Genomic DNA, 17,892 nt, shown 5'->3' with positions numbered 1-17,892 from the left:
GTGGGTGCTCAGTAGGGTGCAATAACAAATGATAATCATGCCCTACCCACAGCTGGCAGTGGCTTTGGTCACAGCTGCTTTTGCGCCTGTCACCTGTAATGCACTTTTCCACCAGGGACAGGGATAAAAAGAGCTTCCTGAGCTGTGAAGACTGCCTGGGCCTCAATCTCACCCTCTCCCCACAGTGTACCCATGCCTCATCAATAATGGATGAGTCGGAGGCCTTCAGACATTAATATCACACTGAGAGGCCCACGGGGGCCTGAAGGAGGGAGGAGGAGGAGGTGCCCAGGGAGGGGCTGCCCTGCCTCTGACTCTCTAGAGAAACAACGCGAAAGGGACATTTTTAGTTTAATTAAAAGTAAGTACTTTTCAGAACAAGCAACACCTGCTCTTTGTGCCCTTTTCCCCAACAGTGCAGGGAAGGTTGTAGGGAGGAGACGCAGCTTGACATAATTAATGTCACCTAGGTCTGAGGGCAATGAGGAGGGTCAGGGGCTACAGAGCAAGACAGCCTGGGTCTAATTCCCAGCCCTGTCATTCACTGACTGTACATCCTGCCCAGAGTCACTGAACCTCACTGTGCCTCAGTTTCCTCATCTGTAAAGAATAATAGTGCCCACCTCCTAGGGTTGCCAAGAAGATTAAGAGGATCAATGAATATGAAATGAATATGAAGTGCTTAAAGCATTCCTGGCCTGTCAGCAATGCTCCCTAAGGGCTGAGCTATCATCTTCATCATCATCATCACCTTCTACTCTGGGCCAGATGCTGCACATCTCACGGAAGGTATCTTTGTTCCTGTTTCCCTGATGAGGAAGTTGAGACTGAGAGGGTCAAAAATGCACTGCCTCAGTCATCATACAAATAACGAATTAGCAATGAGCTGGGAAGACGCCAAGAACTTTCACCTGGTGCTCTCCTTCCCAACGCTGCCGGGCTGAGCCACACCAGGCAAGGGGACTTGGACAGGCTTGGCTGTCCCCACCGCCTTTAATCTGTCCCTCCTCAGCTAACAGAGCTCTCTACTAAACAAACAGCCTCAGACATAGTTCTTTCTAAGCAAGGTCAGATGTGGGAAAGGTAACACGAGCGAGGATAGAAAAATCCATGCAGGCTTTCTCAGTGTTGCCACGGAATCCCAAGAGGTTGCCCCAAGCCTGGGTGGTTCTGTGTCTGTGGGTAGCTACTCAAGAGCAGGAAAACACTCACTCAGTGAAGGATGAGGACGGGTGGGGTAAACAGAAAGTGAGAGGATGGCACATCCTTTTTCTGGGACCTGCTGTATGCCTGGAACTGGGTTAAGGCCTTTCACATCCATTATTTAGCCCCATGACAGTCCCTTGGGATAGCTCCAGCCTCGCCATCACACGCAGAGTGAAACCAAAGCTCGGAGGTCGAGCAGCTCGGTGGACTAAGGGGAGCAAGGGCAGAATGGGGACTGGAACCCAGGTCTGCAGGTCAAAGGCTGTTCTCACCCACCCCCATCCCCAAGGAAGTGTGTGCACTTAGGCATAACCCAGAAACTGCCCCAGACACAGGCAGCGAGAGTAAGTTCTCCGATGCCTGTCCAGCCTGGCCCTATCTGGCAGGGTCATTAGGTGCTGTCTTAAGGTGGGGAGCAGTAGCTGTGGGAGGGGGTTTGGAGAATTACTGTCAATTTGGAATCTATAAGAATATTTCTGTAACAGAAACAATCTCTCTGGCCAGGTGCAGTGGCTCAGCCTGTAATCCCAGCACTTTGGAAGGTCAAGGTGGGCGGATCACTTGAGGTCAGGAGTTCAAAGACCAGCTTGCCCAACATGGTGAAACCCTGTCTCAACTAAAAATACAAAAATGAGCTAGGTGTGGTGGCAGGCACCCGTAATCCCAGCTACTTGGGAGGCTGAGGCAGGAGAATCGCTTGAACCTGGGAAGCAGAGGTCGCAGGAAGGCGGAGGTTGCAGAGAGCCAAGATTGCGCCACTGCTCCAACCTGGGTCATAAGAGTGAAACTCCGTCTCAAGAAAAAAACAAAAAACAAAAACAAACAACAACAACAACAAAACCCAATCTCTAGCACTTTGGCTCTGAGCACTACCCAATACTTAGGAATAGCCACAAAAGGCCATGGGGAAATGAAATCTGCTGAGATTTCGTGGACAAAACAAGCTTTGTCTTAACGAGATGCATCCTGGCTGGCAGAAGACGGTGGCTTGGCCAAGGTCACCAAGCAGGTCAGCAACACAGCAGCGAGTGCAGCCCAGGCAGGGCACCTCAAACCCTGCGTGCCTTCTGTCAACTGCCTCAGGATTCACTGGGGGACACAAGCATCCATTTCCTGGTCACCTCATTTATGCCAGGAATTGGGAGAGGTTGCAAAGGACAAAGAAAGCAAATGAGGCATTATCATTGCAGGGAATGCCCAATCATGATACTGTGGGGCCTGCTACCACCAGGGCACTAAGAGCAGCCTAGCTCTTATTCAGTGCTTGCCTGTAGGCCAGACACTATCCTAACCCATTTAAATCATCACAACAGCCCTGCAGAATTGGCCCTTGCTATGGACTGAACTGTCCCCCACACCCCCACCAAATTCATATGTTGATGCCTTAACCCTCAAGATGACTGTATTTGGAGATAAGACCTTTAGGAAGGTAATAAGGTTAAATGAGATCATAATGGTGGGGCCACAATCTGCTAGAACTGATGTTCCTATTAAAAAAAAAAAAAAGAGGTGCCAGAAAGCACTCTCACCATATGCACATAAGAAAGTCATGTGAGGACAAATTAGAAGGCTGCCATTTGCAAGCCAGAAAGAGAGCCCTCATTAGAAACCAACCCTGAAGACACCTTGATCTTGGGCTTCCAGCTTCCAGATCTGTGAGAAAATAAATTTCTGTTGTTTAAGCCACCGAGTTTGTGATATTTTGTTATGGTAGCTCTAGCAAATTAATGCAGGACTATAATTATCATCCCCATTTTGCGGGTGAGAAAGCTGAGGCACAGTGTGGTCAAGCACTTTGCTGAAGGCCATATGACCTATTAAGTAACAGAGATAGGAGTCAGACCCAGGCATCTGTCTGCAGAGCCCAGTGCGGCCCAGCCAACTGTATTATGCAACTATTTATTCCCCTTCTAGCACCCTCTACCTTTCACTGTGGGAGGACAGACAATATCCCTCTCTGCTCCACTGACATTGGGCTTGGCCACATCACTTGCTTTGGTCGACAGAGTGTGTGCGGTTCTGACATGTGCCATCTCTGAGCAGAAAGCTGAAATTTGACTATGTAGTTCTTTCAGTTCTGGTTAGAGGACAGCATGTCCTGGTTAGCGACTACCTTCACCCTGGACCTTAAACTGAGAAAATTCACAGAGCTTTGCTGAGCCACAGCTGACCTGCAGGTTACCCACAGCATTTTCACTTGTAATGAACAAGAAATAAACATTTGTTGCAAGTCACTGAGCTTGGAAGATTTTGTTATGCAGCAAAGCTGACAAACACAGAGTTCCTTTCGCAAGCATGCTATCTCCCCCCAACAAACGTTTGATTTGTAAGAACTGAGTAGACGGTCAGGAGCTCCGACTCCCACTCAGGCTCTGCCATTTTGCAGCTCAGTGGCCATGGATAAGCCATTTCATCTCTGAACTTCAGTTTTCTCATCTGCAAAACAGGGATAATGAGCATACCCACGTCCTGGGGCTGCTGTAAGGATTCAGTGAGAGGTGATGAGTTCTCAGCACAGTGCCTGTAATGATTAGGATCCACTGTCTGCTCCCTCTCCGCCCCATCCCTGACACCCCTCCTTGAAGACCCTCCCTCCCTCCTTTCCTTTCTCCCTCCGTCCAGCCCCCCACTCCCTAGTTGCCTGGAGAACCTCCACCCTAGCTGGGCCAATTGTTCTTCAATCAATTGTTTTTCTTTATCTGTGTCTTTAACCTGCATGGACTCTTCTGCCTGGGTTTTACAAATGGAAAGTACATCGCAGCTCCACCCTAGGCCTTATCCTTAACAAGGACTTTCTGATTTCCTGAATCTCTCCAGATGTAGTGAAAGCAGGTAGATGTCAAGTATATGGGAACTACATGGCATTTCCTAAAAATAACTGAATGAGAGTGCAGAGAAAAACATGCCCCCCTTTCAAGGCAGCGATGGCGGCACTGTGAATTATGTTTATGATGAGGTAATGTATTAGGGCTGAAGATAGAGGAGTTTGGATTAGAATCAAATGCTGCTATTTCAGCACAGCCTTACAGTAGGTGCTCCCTCAGCCAGGCAGTGTGCAACGTCTACACTGTACATGGAGAGGAGGGAAGGCTGGTCCTCCTCAGGGAGGTGGCAGGAAGTAGGCTGGGAGGAGCAGAACTTCACTGAGTTCCTGTGAAGTGAAGGCTGGGCTCTCCTGGCCCGGAGGGCCACTGAAGCCCAGAATGGAAGGTAGGGTGGGAGAGCAACTGGAGAGTCTGACTCCTCTCCCCCTCCTCCAGTCCTGCATCACAGATGAGAAACTAAGACCTGGAAAAGGGGAGTGTCTTCCCCAAGGTCATGTAGCCAGCCAGCCTCAGAACTTGGACTAGAACCCAGTCTCCTGAGACCTGCTCAGGCATCCTTCCATTGCCTCCTGCTCAGTTAGAAGGAAATGAGATTCCTCCCTCTTGCTGGCTCGGAAGGCAAATGTCAAGTTTCTCTACTCTTGTGGGTGGATTTACCAAAACTCAATCCAATCCAATCAGCTTTTCTTTGAGTCATTTCAAAACATCTCCCCTTTCTGGGAAAGAATCAAGCCCATTCACCCACTCCCTGGGGCCTGGAATTGAAAGTGGGTAGTGAAGTGGGAAGTCAATCCCAGGCATAAAATAATAGCTGCTTGTTTCTGGTTTCGTTTTTTGAGTCCTTATTTGTTGGTTTGTTTTTCCCCCAACTCCTGAGATAGGCCATGTTGGGGAAGAGTGGCCATGGGAAGGTACAGGCTCTGCCCTCAAGAGCTGTCAGTCAAGAGTATGAGATAGGACCTTCTATGACCGAGAAGAGACAGGGGAGTTCAGCATAGGTTGGGCTATGCAGGGAAGGCTTTGGGGAGGAGGTCAGACTGGCAACTCTTCTGGAAAATCGGAAGAAGATGACAAGGCAGAAGAGAAAAGGAATTCCAGTTTGGGAGGGTAAAGTTTTGAAAAGGAGTGAGGAGGACAAATATTCCAGGTTTCTGTTTTTTGGGGGCACAAGGGAGAAGTAGAAAGAGTTGGTATTGGGTAGGAGAATCCATGATCTCAAAGTTCAGGAAGCTGGGTGGGAGTGAGCCTCAATTTCTTCACCTGCTAAACAGAACAGACAGGCTAACTCTGCAGACATCTGGGGGTGGTCAATGATGTAATACATGTGAAACATCCCAGAACAGGCACTGCAGACAATTGGGAGTTGTGGTATCCAATGCAGCATCCATGGTTGACAGATAATTCTTCATGGGTCTCTTGCACTTCCGTGTGTCTTGCAAGCAGAAGCACAGGGAGGCTTCTTTTCTGAACTATCTTTTTAAGGAGGCACAGAGCATGGAACACAGAGACAGTGTCTCCTTCCAGAGCAAGGCACAGGTGTGCTCACTCTCCAGTATCATAAAGATAATGCCTCCCTCCAAGAGAAAAGTTGAGTAGGTTCACTTGCAGACCATTATAGTAAAAGATTGAGGTTCCTCATCTATGAAGCAAGCCCATGAGACTTGGGGTAGAAGTAGAAATGATGCAAATGTGAAACTGAGGCTGCCTGCTGTGCTGGAGTAAAGTCTTTTGACTCTAATCCAGGAAGCTGCTATCTTTTGTCAGTATCTGCCAGCAAGCTAATCTGTTGTCTTGCAAATAGGGTGACATCTCAGGTCTGTCACAGTTCTTTATGTCTACTAGCCTCATGTGGCTATTTCTTTTTTTTTTTCTTTCTTTTCTTTTGTTTTTGTTTTTGTTTTTTTTTTTTTTGAGATGGAGTTTCATCTTGTCGCCCAGGGTGGAGTGCAGTGGTGCAATCTTGGCTCACTGCAATCTCCAACTCCTGGGTTCAAGCGATTCTCCTGCCTCAGTCTCCTGAGTAGCTGGGATTACAGGCGTGTGCCACCATGCCCGGCTAAGTTTTGTATTTTTAGCGGAGACAGGGTTTCGCCATGTTGGCCAGGCTAGCCTCGAACTCCTGACCTCGCAGCTCGCCCACCTCGGCCTCCCAAAGTGCTGGAATTACAGGCGTGAGCCACCGCACTCACCTGCTATTTCTAATTAAACTTATATTTTAAATTTAAAATACAAGTCCTCAGTTGCACTCATTAATTAACTAATTAATGCCACTAATTAAATTAACTGAATTAATTAAAATTGAATATAATTTAAAGAACAGTTCCTCAGTTGCACCAGCTAAATTTTAAGTGCTTAACAGCCTCATGTGGCTAGCAGCTACTGACCTGGGCAGTACCAACATAGAGCATTTCCATCATTGGGAAAGTTCTATTGGAGAGCGCTGACGGAGAAGTAGAGAGCACAGGGTCTGGGCCAGACTGACTTGCATTAATCCTTGTTCTATTCCTCACTGGCTTTGAGACTTTGAATAGGTTATTGTACCTCACTGAGTTCCAATTTTTCATCTGTAAGACGAGAACAACAGGACTGCCTGATGGGGTCCTCATGAGGCTCACACAAGATAACACATACAAAGTGATCTGCCCATCTTGGGCATGTGGCATGGGCTCCCTAAACAAGAACAAATATTTTTAGGTATTGAGCAAATAAATGGCAGATCTCCTTTGTATTACAGTGGGAGATGGTGATGGGCAACCTTGAAAGATAAGATTGGTTGGAAGAAACTTGGCAAACTGCGGCTGGGCATGGTGGCTCACGTCTGTAATCCCAACACTTTGGGAGGTAGAGGTAAGCAGATCACTTGAGGTCAGGAGTTCGAGACCAGCCTGGCCAACATGGTGAAACCCTGTCTCTACTTAAAATACAAAAATTAGCTGGGCGTGGTGGTATGCATCTGTAATCCCAGCTACTCAGGAAGCTGAGGCAGGAGAATTGCTTGAACCTGGGAGGCGAAGGTTGCAGTGAGCCAAGATTGTGCCATTGCACTCCGGCTTGGGGGACAAGAGTGAGACTTTGTCTCAAAAACAAAAACAAACAAACAAAAAAAAACCTGGGCCGGGTACAGTGGCTCACGCCTTAATCCCAACACTTTGGGAGTCCGAGGTGGGTGGGTCACAAGATCAGAGGATGGAGACCATCCTGGCTAACATGGTGAAACCCTGTCTCTACTAAAAAAAAAAATTACAATAAATAAATAAATAAATAGAAATAAAGAAACTTGGCAAACTGCAGAGGGATCTCAAAACCCAGGCCTACAAGTTGGGCCTTGGCCCAGAGACATCTGGGAGTCTCAGAAGATTATTGGCAGCGGGAAGGAAAGACAGGAATCCAAGAATTCCACATAAGAAACGTGTTCTAGACTCTGGAGTCCAGGTAATTTGGTGTTTGAATCAGATGCCAGGTGACAGCAGGGAAGACAAATGAGTGAGCTTCCATGCTGTTGGGGAAAGATGCACATTCTCAACTCCACTACTCATCAGTAGCGGAAACCATAGGATAGGGTTCCTTGACTTCCCTCTTTGCTCCCTGAATTCCTGCAGTGCTTGCTGGGGCTGCCTGGAGAAAGAGAAAGAACAGGAAGGCACAATCTCCTGATGCATCCTCTCCCCGACCCACGCCCATGGAGATGGTGGGGAAGAGCATAGGCTTTGGCCCAGGAGGGTTGGCTTTGAGTCCTGGCACTGCCATTCCTAGCTGTGCGGTGCCAGGAAGGGATTTCACCTCTGCCAGCCACGGCTTCCACCTTGCAGGCATGGGCATTACAAGGCCCATTTCTCGGGGTTGCTGGGAAAGTTGGATGAGATAATATAGGCCAGGTTTCTTGAAGAGTTCCTGGCACATTGTAGGGACATGAAGAAAAGAAGACTTATTGTGTCTTTCTTCTCCAGGTCGGCCCAGAGGACGAGCAGGAAACCTGAGCGGTGTGGAGGGCAGGGGATGGTAATCAAGAACCGCTGGACTTTCCTTAGGTAGCAAATTACGCCCAGTGACCCTCGGAGCCACTTCACCTGGAAAGGCAGGTTTCAGGTTTTCATTTCCTTAGCTGGGGTCAGGCTACCTGGAAGGTGCTGGGTCCCTGCAGGGTAGATGCTGCTGGCACTCTGCCCAGGGGCCTCTTCTGGCTGGGCCACCACCCCTCAGCTGCTGTAACTATTGGTTGCTGACAGCTTGCAGTTGTCCCTTGATCCAGAGAAGTGCCTCTGGCCACACAGGAGCTGCCTCTCCTGGGAGGTGCCCACCCTCTCACCCCCTACACCCTAGGCAGCCCACAGACAATGACGGAGGGACATGGGGTTACACAAGGTTGGCCTCCTTTGCCTTTTCCTTCGGTTTCCCCCGCCGATGGTAAGTATTAGAGTTGAAAAAAAATGCACCTTTCCCCAACAGCATGGAAGCACGCTCATTTCTCTTCCCTACTGCCACCTAGAGTCTGAGTCAAACACCAAATTACCTGGACTCCAGAGTCCAGAACACATTTTCTTATGTGGAATTCTCGGATTTCTGTCTTTCCTTCCTGCTGCCTATAATCTTCTGAGGCTCCCAAATGTCCCTGGGTCCAGGCCAAACTTTTAGGTTTGTGGGACAGTCTCATGGTGCAGTTTTGCTCTGGGATTGGCCATGGGATCTAGCTGGGAGTACCTCCCTGCTCAGCAGCTCCCCTGCATAACCCTGTGTCCCCCACCCTTTCCCTGGAACACTTCCTCTGCAATCTACATGCACGGAGTCCCAGACTCAGGCTCTGCAGGGAGGAAACTGAGAGCCCTGTTTGAGGCTGATCTCCATAGCGACTGTGAGGAAGAGACAACCTCAGAAGCAGGGCACTCGCTCAAATTCAGAGACCTTCTTCAAGAGCCGGGAGGATCCTCAATAACCACTGGGTCCAGACTCTTGGCTTTTGTGAGGAACCAGAGTCACTGGTCATTTAGTAGAGACTTGTTAGGTCCCTAGAATGTTCCAGGCCCTCTTTGGGATACTGGAGATACAATGAGGAGTGAAATATATAGTCCCTCTCTCTGAAAGCTTGTGCATCATACAAAACGGTACAGCTAATGGTAAATGCTTTTGCACAAAACCCCATGGGACTTGGAGGCAAGCAGAAATGACACAAGTATGAAACTCAAGCCAGCTGCCCGCTGTGCTGTGAGTAACGAAGTCCCTCGCCTCTGATCCAGGAAGCTCCTATCTTCTGCCAGCATCTGTCGGCAGGCTAATTTGTCAGCTTGCAAACAGGGAGACATCTCAGGCTTGTCACAGTTCTTTACAGTTACTAGCCTCATGTGGTTATTTCCAATTAAAATTAAATTTTAAGTTTAAAATGCAGTTCCTCAGATGTACTCATTAATTAACTAATTAGTGTTCCTAACTAAATTAGCTAATACATTAAAATAATTAGCTAATTAACTAAAATTGAATGAAATTTAAAGCACAGTTCCTCAGTGGCACCAGCCAAATTTCAAGTGCCCAGTAGCCTCATGCAGTGAGAGGCTACTGAACTGGACAGTACAGGTATTGAACATTTCCATCACTGTGAAAGTTCTATCAGAGAATACTGGATGTGCAGTTGAGGCACAGGGTCTAGGGCCAGACAGAAGTGGGCTCTACCCTTGCGTTTCACTTGCTTTGAGACTCTGAGTTAGCTATGGAGCCTCTCTAAGGTTCGTCTGTAAAATGAGAACAGGACTGACTTCACAAGGCCCCTGTGAGGATCACAGGACACCCCCGCAAATGACAGGGCATGGGGCACCGGGGGACCGTGAGACTGAGCTCCTGAGTGAGCCGCTTGCAAACACCAGGTGAGGAGAGTGGAGCTCAGGGGGAGGGCCATGCCAGTGGGAGATCACAGGGTGGAAAGGAGCTGGTGGTATTCAGCCAGTGTGGGGAGTAAAAGCGATAATTTTACAGGACGAGATCAGTGAGGGAAGCAGGGCGGATCATGTCCCTCTGGAGGGCAGTGACTGTAACCCAGCAAATTAGTGAAGGAGGGTCAGGCGCCGTGGCTCACGCCTGTAATCCCAATCCTTTGGGAGGACAAGGCGGGTGGATCAGCTGAGGTCTGGAGTTCGAGACCAGCCTGGCCAACATGGTGAAACCCCATCTCTACTAAAAATACAAAAAATTAGCTGGGCTTGGTGGCACATGCCTGTAATCCCAGCTACTCGGGTGGCTGAGGCAGGAGAATCGCTTGAACCCAGAAGGCAGAGGTTGCAGTGAGCCAAGATCACGCCATTGCACTCCAGCCTGGGCAGCAAGAGTGAAACTCCATCTCAAAAAAAAAAAAAAAAAAAAAAAAAGCAATGGAGAATGGCTTCACACTTCTCTCTGGAAACTCTCTGGTTTCCCGCTGTCTCTGAGAAACTGCATCACACACCTGTTTTCAGTGGACTTCCCAGGTTAGGTCTTTCAAAAAAGAGATTTCAACACCTGAAGATGAATCCTCGGGAATAAGCCAATTAGTGGCCTTTTGAACACCAGCTCCACTTCCCAAAGTGCTTCTCTGGGCACAATGTGCAGGCAACTATCAGATACGAGGCCAATAAATAAGCCATCGCCCCTTCACCTCACATCATGTGAAACACAGGCTACAGGAGGCTCAGAGAATCCCTGCTGAACATCGTTAGAGAGGAACTGAGGCAGAGAGAGCTTTCAGAGATAGTCTGCCCCTATCTGAAGAGAGCAGGTCCACTACGTACATGCCGGGCAATTCTAAACCAGTGCTGAAGCATTTGGACCCTCAGACTTCTCTGTAAAATGGGAATGCAAGTAAAAATGAGAGTGGATTGAAAATTTCAGTTTAAAATACAGTTCTTCAGTTGCACTAATTAACTAATTAGTGCCACTAATTAAATTAGCTAATTAATTAAAATAATTAGCTAATTAATTAAAATGGAATAAAACTTAAAGCACCGTTCCTCAGTTGCACCAGCCTAATTTCAAGTGGACTTACGAACTCCATGCATTCTGAGCAGTGTCTGGTCTTCTCATCATTACTGACAGTCTCACATGCCGGGACCCAGGGTCCTCCTGTACCCCGTGGTGGCCACCACAAGCTGAGAACAGCAGAGACTCAGAGCAAACTCCATCATGGGGGAAGGACAGGGAATTAAGCAGGCGACTGCGACGGCCAATCTTTGGCTCTTTTTTCCTAAGTCCTCACACTGTATGATTCACGCAAATAACCAGTGACCTTTTCAAACAGGATTTTAAATGATAAACAGAAGTGCTCATAGCCATAGCAGATAGAGGGCAAAGAAATGAAAACGTCGCCATTTTCCATCTTTAAATCTCCAGCATTATTATCTAGCGCCTGAATTAAATCCTTGCGATACACTTGCACATTTTGGCAGTAAATACTCATCTCAGGGGTTTTAAAAGATCAACAAACACATTTTGAAAATTCTTATCAAGCCAAAGCTTGCTAAGGACAGAAAAGCAAGGTTATCTGGGCTTGGGGGCTTTAATTAACAGTGCTTACGGGGAGGTAGATAGGCATTAAATCTGCAGTTCTTACAAAAGTAGCAAAAGTTAGTGTAATGGAATTGTTCCAGCACATTCTAATAACAGAAAGGTGGTTGTATTTATTGAACACCTGCTATGTGACTGGCATTTGGTCTACAATAGCTAACATTTCCCAACTATGTAGATGTGCACTGTTTCAGATACTTGATGTGGATTAAGCCATTCAATCTTCCAAACAATCTATTATTAGGTGCCTTATCATCCCCCCATATTCACACAAGCACAAAGAGGTGAAGTCACTTGTTCCAGGTTACACTGCTAGTAGGCAGCAAAGTCAGTCACCCAAACCTACGTCACCAGGCTCTGGAGTGATGCCAACGTGTCATGCCAATACATACCACCTAAGTTGTCTCACTGCACCTTCACTAGAGATGTTTCCAGTCACATACTATTAGTCAGGGTTCTCTAGAGGGACAGGACTAATAGGATAGATGTATATATAAAGGGGAGTTTATTAAGGAGAAGGCCAGGCGCGGTGGCTCACGCCTGTAATCCCAGCACTTTGGGAGGCCGAGGTGGGCGGATCATGAGGTCAAGAGATTGAGACCAATCTGGCCAACATGGTGAAACCTCATCTCTACTAAAAATACAAAACATTAGCCGAGTGGCGGGTGCCTGTAATCCCAGCTACTTGGGAGGCTGAGGCAGGAGGGTTGCTTGAACCTGGGAGGCAGAGGTTGCAGTGAGCTGAGAATGCACCACTGCACTCTAGCCTGGCGACAGAGTGGGACGCTGTCTCAAAACAGAAACAAAAACAAACATTAAGAAGAATTGACTCACCATCACAAGGTAAAGTCCCACGATAGGCCGTCTGCAAGTTGAAAAGCAAGGAAACTAGTGGCGGATCAGTATGAGACCCAAAACCTCAAAAGGATGGAAACCAACAGCACAGCCTTCAGTCTGTGGCCAAAGGCCCAAGAGTCCCTGGCAAACCACTGGTGTAAGTCCAACAGTCCAAAAGCTGAGGAACTCAGAGTCTGATGTTCGAGGACAGGAAGCATCCAGCACAGGAGAAAGATGGGGGCTGGAAGACTCAGCCAATCTACCAGTCTAGTCCTTCCATGTTCCTCTGCCTGCTTTTATCCTGGCCACGCTGGCAGCTGATTAGATGGTGCCCATTCAGATTGAGGGTGGGTCTGCCTCTCCCAGTCCACTGACTCAAAGGTTAATCTCCTTTGGGAACACTCTCAAAGACACACCCAGGAACAATACTTTTTATCATTCAATCAAATGAGCTGACATTCAATATTAAGTTAAGCATCACACATACCATCATCTCGGAGGCCACTGAAAGGTGAAGGGCCTGTCCCAGGTCCCATGGCCAGCTGTGAGTCTGTGAATCTGCACAGGGTTGGTCCAGGCCCAAGCCTGTTTCTCCAGTATGTCATGAGAGCAACCAAGCTGAGGGTTGGGAGGAGAAGGGGAGAACCCCCATCCAACTCTCTCACACTCAGAAAACCCTTTGCAAAACCAGCTGGGTTTTTTAGTTTATCATTCAAAGTTATAGGATAGGAAAGTTATATCTTAAATACAGCACTGGGTTTCAGAACATCTGTGAAACAGCATTAAAAGAAAAGGGTAGAGGAGCTAAGTGTAAAATTCACATGTGATTCCTTAAGATCAGACCTGACAATCCAGTCCCTGGGAGGGCCCAGATTAGAGGGAAGGAAGGGGCCTGATGGTTTCCATAGAAGGAAGCTGAGGGGTTTCACTTGGGGTCTCACTGGGACTGACAAAGACCAGGTGGTTGGCTGAACACGTCTCTCAAGACACAATTGAGCCCAGTGTCCTCTGAGAACACAGTCATCAAGGTCAGCAGAGAAAATAAGGATCAGAGGAGAGGCACAGGATGAGGGGACGCCCCTCTGGAGTGCCACCCCCACCCCGGCCCTGCTGAAGAGCTCCCCTAGGCCCGGATGCCTCGGCTTTCCCTCGTGACTTTGCCCCTGCCTGCAGCAGTGCTCACTCTCGCCTCCTCCTGGAGACTAAAGACCTACTGAGATCCAAGGCGATGCTAGTACATCTGTCAGCACTCATCACTGCTTATTATACTTACACCACTTTTGAGGACTTTTCCTCTTCTCTAGCTTTTTGTTTTTCTTTCATTTAATTTTGGAGTAGGGAAGGCCTCCCATATTTATATAGAAGAAAAGACTGAACACATAAGAAATGTGAACGTCTGTGTACACAGTGTCCACGGCTGCTTTCATGCTCCAATGGCACAAACAGATGGAAGTGAGATGGCATGGCTCTCAAAGCCTAAAATATTTATTATCTGTTTCTTTCTAGAAAAAGGTTTTGGCTGGGCGTGATGGCTCACACCTATAATCCCAGTACTTTGGGAGGCTGAGGCGTGTGGATCACGAGGTCAGGAGTTCAAGACCTGCCTGGCTAACATGGCGAAACCCTGTCTCTACTAAACATACAAAAATAAAAATAGCCAGGCATGGTGGCTCGCACCTATAATCCCAGCTACTCAGGGGGCTGAGGCAGAAGAATTGCTTGAACCCAGGAGGTGGAGGTTGTAGTGAGCTGAGATCACACCACTACACTCCAGCCTGGATAACAGAGCAAGACTCCATCTCAGAAAAAAAAAAAAAGAAAAAAGAAAAAAATTTTGATTCCTGTGCTAACAGACTAAATGCCCTGAATGACAGTGCAAAATAAATGGCAAACCAAGCGTCTTTTCAGCCCATGTCGGACACCTGGCTAATATCCATAATAAACGCAAAGAGCTCTTGCAAAACGATCATCACAAATGCACACAACACAAATTTTTAAACATAGTAGATAAAAGGCAAATCAATATTGAAGAAATGCACATGACCAATAGCCTACAAAGAGTATTTCTACGTCACTAATAATCAAAGTGACACAGACAACAAAGATACGTCCTTTCTTACTCATGGGGATCTAAGATTAACACCAACGACCCACCCCTAGTTCATTCTTCATAGGATCATTTCCCACCCAGTGCAGCAAGCTCCCTGGCCACAGGCAGTGGGCACTATTCATTTTGGCTTTAGGACCACTGCAGGAGCTCAGAGTGGACCAGTGTCACAGCTGTTTGCTCCCCGTCATATCTCCAGCAGGGAGCCTGGGGTGGGAACTCCTTCCATGCCGTGGAAGAGAATGGAATAGGCAGGAATCAAGAGGGTGAGGGTGGGCTGGGGCTGCCCTGCTCCCAAAGGATCCTGTGCTCCCATCTCACCGCCGTCAGTCCTTTCCTGGGGAGCACCTCTCCTCCACCGCATGCTCTCCTTGTGGGATGGTAAATGCACAGGCTGCCCTCCCACAACAGAAGCAAGGGCTCCCTAGAAGCTCCTCGTACTCCTGCGTTCTTAGGCAATGAGATTTCATCCTGGGCCTTGACTTCTGAGCAAATAAGCAAGGCTATAAGGAAGGGGGTGTTCTGTAATCCTCGGGCACTAGGTGGGAAGGGTCAGGGTCCAGACATCACATGGGTCTGCCTGCTAAGACCCTTGAGATCTCCTGGGTTCCTGGTTTTTCCCATCCAGGGTTCTGGTCCTTCAATTCAATCCTGTGGGGCACTCACAGCTTCCAAAGCAGGAGGGAAGCAGCACCACACAATTTCATGTGCCACCCCCCGCCCCCACTCCCCTGGCAGATAGATGCCAAGCCCTCTGGAAAGTCCATCTCCCTCTCGCTGCCCAGACAAACCTTACTCATATTTCACAGCCCAGATGACCTGCCCCTGCCTTCTTGATGATGTCTTTGGGGTGATCCAACTCCCCCACCCTCTGCCAGCTTCTTCATTTTCTGGACCGCTCTGCTGTCCCATCATGGTCCTGGCCTTAGTGGAAAGGCCTGCCTCTGAGGATGAGGTCCTCATTGCCATCTTACAGGAGAGCTCACTCCCATGCCACGCCAGGCAGCCAGGCCTCCTGGGTCCACACCCTGCTCCTGGCAGGACTTCGGCTTCCCCTCTGCTTTGTCCTCCTGCTGTCTCCCTTACACTGTTTCAGTTGTGTCAGCTCCTGATATAGTCTGGATATTTGTCCCCTCCAAATCTCACCTTAAAATGTGATCCCCAGTGTTGGAGGTGGGGCCCTGTGGGAGGCATCTGGGTCATGGGGAGCAAATCCTCATGAATGGCTTGGCACTGTCCTTAGGGTAATGAGTGAGTTCTCGCTCTACTAGATCTCAAGGGTTATCATTGTTAAAAAGTCCCTACGAATGTAGTTTTGACCTAATAGGCTCTGGCCACGTCCCCTTTTTCATAAAGTTTTCTCTAGTAGCCATGACATTTCTCCTCTTTGAAATCTTCCTACTATTACCCTTACCATGAGTTTTTCAGACAAGCAACCCAAAATTAATAATTAGTGCAGCTCTTATACTAATTATTATTTTAATCCTAGGCCTAGTCTATGAGTGAGTCCAAAAGAGGTTAGAACGAATTGAATTGGTAATTAGTTAAACCAAAAAAATGATTTCAACCCATTAGATTATGATAAATCATAATTACCAAGTGCCCTCTATTTATATAAATATTATGTTAGCTTTTATTATGTCTTTTCTTGGGGGTGGGATGGGGGATGGTGTCTTGCTCTGTCACCCAGGCTGGAGTGCAATGCAGTGCAGTGGTGCGATCTCGGCTCACTACAACCTCCACCTCCAGCCTCCCAGGTTTCAGTGATTCTCCTGCCTCAGTCCCCCAAGTAGCTGGGACTACAGGCACCCATCACCATGCCCAGCTAATTTTTGTACTTTTACTAGAGATGGAGTTTCTACTAAACCCACCAGGCTGGTCTTGAACTCCTGACCTCAGGTGATCCGCCCACCTTGGCCTCCCAAAGTGCTGGGATTATAGGCACGAGCCATTGCGTTGGGCCTTATTATGTCTTTAATGCGGGTAGGTCTACTGATCCTCCCTGCTATGCCTAGAAGGTATAATTTTATCGATATTTATTATGAGCACTCTTTCCTCTCTCTTGCCCCCTCTCCCTCCATGAGGCATGCCAGCTCCCCTTCTTCTTCTGCCACAACTTGAAGCTTCCTGAGGTCCTCACAAAAAGCAGATGCCAGTGCCATGCTTTTTGTACAGCCTGCAGAACTGTGAGCCAAATAAACCTCATTTATTTATAAATTACTCACCCTCATGCATTCCTCTATAGCAACGCAAGAACGGACTAATACAATCCCCATCTGTTCTTGACTCTCCAAGCTCATTCCTGCCCCAGGGCCTTTGCACTTGCTGAATTTTCTGGCTCCCTCCTATCATTCCTGTTTCAGCGCAAATGTCATCCTTCAAGGAGGAGGAATATAAGGCCAAAACCAGTTTACATTTCTCTAACTGTTCTTTTGGCAATTGAGATCCATCCACTGAACCAGAGTCTCACAATAGCTCTGTAAGGCTGGCAGGGCAGCAATTATAAAAGTGGCCAGCCCAACGTCACAGCTAAGATACTGCAAGCTGCGGGTGTTTACAACCCTCATAACTCTAAGCCCAGGTTTGTTTCCTAAGTCATGTGCCCAATCACAGAGAAGAATCAACATCCCTCACTGATTATGAGATTTTATAGGCAGGCTCTCTAAGAACATCAGGTCAAGGGTAAGAGGAATGTCCTTAAATCAGACTCCAGGCATCCAGCTGGAAGGACCCTTCAGGAAGAGATAGAGTTGATCTCTGCTCACTGCAGCCTCTGCCTCCAGCCTCATGTTAGTTCAGCAAACACACAAACCACTTTCCCTGGGCAGAAGTAACACCTTGGCAGCTTCCTGCCTACTGGCATGAGAGCTGTTTTCCTGCTGGTTGGCAGCAGGCTAGAATTTTCCCTGTGCCAAGTTCCTGGTTAGGACTTTACTGAAACCATTACGGGGACGTTTTCAGTAACACAGTGGCTGGACAGTCCCATGGATGAGGGCCAGCAAGCCCCAGTCCTTCTCTGGATTCTGCTGTTCTAAGCTATGTGACCTTGAGCAAGTCCCTTTACTCCTCTAAGCTTTAGTCCCTGCCTTGAATAAAGGTGCTGGGGAAGAGCCCACCAAGCTGGTGGATAACTCACCCAGACTTGTGCACTTTTTTATTTTTATTTTTATTTTGAGACAGAGTCTCACTCTGTCGCCCAGGCTGGAGTGCAGTGGTGCAATCTCGGTTCACTGCAACCTCTGCCTCCCGGGTTCAAGCAATTCTCCTGCCTCAGCTTCCCAAGTAGCTGGGACTACAGATGCGTGCCAACCCGCTGGGCTAATTTTGTGTTTTTAGTAAAGACAGGGTTTCACCATGTTGGTCAGGCTGGTCTTGAACGCCTGACCTCAAGTGATC

General features: G+C 48.0%; 1 protein-coding gene across 2 annotated transcripts in view; it reads right to left on the bottom strand.

Moving 5' to 3' along the window:
* The window catches only part of ST3GAL1 (ST3 beta-galactoside alpha-2,3-sialyltransferase 1), a 116,369-nt gene that overhangs the window by 45,544 nt on the left and 52,933 nt on the right, over positions 1-17,892 (bottom strand). The window lies entirely within an intron of this gene.

This window comes from Rhinopithecus roxellana, chromosome 9, assembly GCF_007565055.1.
Source record: "Rhinopithecus roxellana isolate Shanxi Qingling chromosome 9, ASM756505v1, whole genome shotgun sequence".
NCBI lineage: Eukaryota > Metazoa > Chordata > Mammalia > Primates > Cercopithecidae > Rhinopithecus > Rhinopithecus roxellana.
This window is presented reverse-complemented; position numbering and strand designations above follow the sequence as displayed.